The following is a 4,204-nucleotide window of genomic DNA, read 5'->3' on the forward strand; positions in this document are numbered from 1 at the left end:
CCCAATATAATTCATCTTTTGATTTCCTGACTGCTGGTGCTTAGAGTGTTGATTGTGGAACCAAGCAAGCTGAAATTGTTAACAATGGCAATTTCTTCTCCACTTATCATGGTGCTGCCAATTGACCTATGGTAAGAATCTTTTTTTCCTTGAGACTGAGTGTCACTCCATTTTGAATACTGCAATCCTTGACCTTCTATAGCAGGTCTTCCTCAGTTCAAGCAAGTCAGATTGTGTCATCTGCATAACAGAGTTTGTTGATGAATCTTCCTCCAATTCTGATCAATGTTCTTTCTCATAAAGTCCAACCTCCCAATGGTCTATTTCACATACAGATTGAAAAAATGTGGAGACATTATGTATCCCTGACACACTCCTTTTCTGATTCTAACCATGTAGTATTTTTTGTTCCGTTAGCTGCTTACTCTGTTAAACATTGCATGGTGCCTTCTTTCTACATGTATCTTCACATATCATTACTCCACTTTAGGAGACAAAATTCAGAAGACAATTGTAAAAAGATTAAGAGCCCCATGAAGACAGCCATGTCTGACCTTTACTTAGTTCATAAAGAAGTAAGTAAAATTGATGTTGTCCCCATCAACAACATCAATGGCACAAAATCAATTCCAATGAGATCAAACATGTCACACATGCTCCCACACCTCTTTTTTTTTCTCTCCCCCATCCTATACCTTTTTATTCTCATCTCAACACCAATATTACTGCATTTCTGGGTCCAAAATCTTATATGATTATTCACAGAGCACACAGAACCATGTTAGGGAAGTCAAAAGTTTATAATCTAGTAGGAGAATGCAATCATGACAGCTCCCCCCCAAAATGTGCTTCCAGGCACTTCATCATTTTAGGCCAGTGTTACAAACTTCTCAGTCTTGCCAATATTGATCACTACCCACAGCTGTCTAACAAACTTGGACAAAAGCTCTTAGCTCTGGTTTTAATGGTGTAACCGTCCAAAGGTCCTACCTCAGGTCAGGCCATGGCTGCTCTATTCCTGGTAGTGAGATTTTGCTGGTGGTGGTGGAGCAGTCTCTCTTTCTGCTGCTGGGTTGCTCAATTTAACAGTGATGTTAGCCGATTTTCTTGTGGATTGGTATATATCCAACCCCCTTCTGGATTTTCTGGGTTGGCTAACACTCCCTAATTGCATATTCCCACTCATTTACATAACAAAATCAAATTATGGTTAGGAAAGTCATATTTAAAGAAAGATAAAGTCCACTGGAATGGATTTAGAATTCATCTTATTCTGGTAGAACACATTGTTATAACAATGATTTCATATTCACAAATACAGTGTTAAGATTTAAAAATATACTTGCAGAGGGCACAATTCAAGCCATAGCACTCCAGTTTTGTTAATCAAAATTATTATTTTCCACAATGCCTTGAACTGAAGTATCTTTGCAATTTAGGAAACAGTGACACCACATCTCTGTTCCAGCAATTCTGTTGTGTTCAGATATGACTTAAGAATTTTCTTTCCTTTCCTTAGAGGACAATGATTGTTCATAGACAAGTTTCTCCATTATTCTTTGGTGAGTCCATAAAGAGAGCTTCTCACTAAACAAAAGGTTTCACCTATCTGATCATTCTCATATACGAGAAACTCCATGAGAGAAGGTTAAGCAATCACCTCCTATGTGATTTACAACCTACAAAACACCTTAAAAGTCAGCTATGAATCAGTTCCCACTCAGCAAAAGTTGTGTGTGTTTGTGTTTTTCCTTCATTTGTTCCAGTCATTGTCATCTTCATGCTAAATTGGCAGTATTTCAGCTATGATGGTTAATTGTATTCCTGAGTCACATATTTTAATTCTTTAGTTGTTGTTGTTGTTATGTGCTGTTGAGTCACTTCTGACTCATAGTGACCCTATGTACAATAGCCCTGAAACCTGGTCTACCCTTATTATCTCTGACAAACCTACCTCCTTTACCCCAGCAACTGAACAAATCCATCTTATTAAGGGTTTTCCTGTCTTGTGTTGTCCTTCCAGCTTCCCAAGCATGATATCCCTCCTTGCAACATGTCCATAGTATGTCAGATGAAGCTTCAGAATCCTTGGCCCCAAGGAACAGTTTAGTTTCACCCTCTCCAGGAGGGTATTCTCCTAGCAGTCCATGGTATATTCAATACTCCATCCAGCACCACAGCTCTAAGGCACCAATTTCCCTTCTATCATCCCTAGTCATTGTACAGCTTTCTGATGCATAGTAAGTAATTGTGAAGACCATGGCTGGATCAGGTGCACCTTAGTCTCCTGATTGACATCGTTGCTCTTCAGTACTTTGGAGAGGTCCCTGACAGCCAACATTCCCTATGCAATTCGTCTTTTGATTTTCCGGCTACTGGTGCTAAGAGTGCTGATTGTGGAGCCAAGCATACTAAAGCTATTAACAATCTGATTTTCTTCATCTTCTATCATGCTGCTGCCAATACACCATTGGTGAGAATATTTGTCTTCTTGATATTGAGCTTCAATCCATATTGAAGGCTGCAGTCTTTGACCTGAAGCAAGCGTTTCAGGTACTCCTCAGTTTAAGCAAGCAAGGTTGTGTCATCTGCATTAACGAAGGTTGTTGATGTCTCTTCTTCCAATCCTGATGCCACACTCCTCCTCAGAGAGTCCTGCCTCCAGGATGATCTGTTCTGCATATAGTTTGAAAAAGTATGTAAATAGGACTCATCTCTGATATACACCCTTGCCGATTTTTGAACCAACAGAGTTTCCTTATTTTTTTTTTTTTTAGCACAACATATATTTTAATGAACGATGAATATCATTTCCGGGGCCAAGCAGAAGAGACATGGAGGATCCGGTGGCGGCCTCAGCACAGCCTCCGCGCCTCTCGTTCTGACTCCAGCAGAGTCAGTACGTCGCCCTCGCGCACGGGCCCTTTCACGTTGCGGATGATGGAGCGGCTCGTGTCGTCCATGAACTCCACACGAACCTGCGTGCACTGCCCTTGCGAGCCAGTCCTGCCCAACACCTTGGTGACTCTGGCCAGCTTGATAGGCTGCACGCGGCTGGTATCCATGATGGCTGTTCAGCGGCGGGCGGGCGGAAGAGCTCCTTATTTTTTTCTGATGCCTGCCTCCTGGTCCAAGTAGGGTTTCACATAAGCACAAACAAATGTTTTGGGATTCCAATTGTTCTCAGAGTTAACCATAGTCTTTTGTGATCCACATAGTCATGGCTTTGCATAGTCAATGAAACACAGATAGACATTCCTCTGGTACTCTCTTCTTTCAACCAACATCCATCTAACATCAGGTATAATATCTCTAGTTCTATGGCCTCTTCTAAATCCAGCCTGGATCCAGGTTGTTCTCTGTTAATGTGCTGTTTCAGTCATTTTTGGATATTCTTCAGCAGATTCTTGCTTGCATGTGACATTAATGATATTGTTCAATAATTTCCACACTCTATCGCGTCACCTTTCTTTAGAATGGGAACAAATATATATCTCTTCCAGTAGTTGGTTCAGTGGTTGTCCTCCAAACTTCTTGGTAAAACTTGGTGAGCACATCCAGGCTAGCATCTATTTGTTGAAATATGTCAATTGCTGTGCTGTCTATTCTGGGGGTCTTGTATTTTGCTAATTCTTTCAGAGATGTTTGAACTTTTCCCTTCATCACCACATGCTCTTGCTCATAAGTTGTTTCATGAAATTCTTCTGAGTTAGCAAGTTATTTTGGTACAGTGACTCTGTATACTCTTTCCATCTTCTTTTAATTTTTCTTAGGTCATTGGTGATTATCACAAGGAAATGAAGGAAGAAGTTCAAGTTGCCCTGAAAGAATTGGCAGAAAACAAGACTCCAGGAGTTGACAGCATACCAATTGACATATTTCAATAAACAGATGCTGTCTTGGAGGTGCTCACTAAGCTGTGCCAAGAAATATGGAGGACAGCCACTTGGCCAATTGATTGGAAAGGATCTATATTTGTTCCCAGTCCAAAGAAAGGTTATTCAACAGAGTGTGAAAATTATCGAACAATAACGTTAATATCACATGCAAGCAAGATTCTGCCGAAAAGTATCCAAAAATGATTGTAACAATATGTCAACAGAGATCTGCCAAATGTGCAGGTTGTGGTATTAGGGATATTATAGATAATATTAGATAGATCTTGACAGAAAGCAGAGAATACTATCTGTGCTTCATCTGTGCT

The sequence above is a fragment of the Elephantulus edwardii genome, unplaced genomic scaffold (genome assembly GCF_000299155.1).
Source record: "Elephantulus edwardii isolate Elephantulus edwardi_28Jun2011 unplaced genomic scaffold, EleEdw1.0 scaffold00018, whole genome shotgun sequence".
Lineage (NCBI taxonomy): Eukaryota > Metazoa > Chordata > Mammalia > Macroscelidea > Macroscelididae > Elephantulus > Elephantulus edwardii.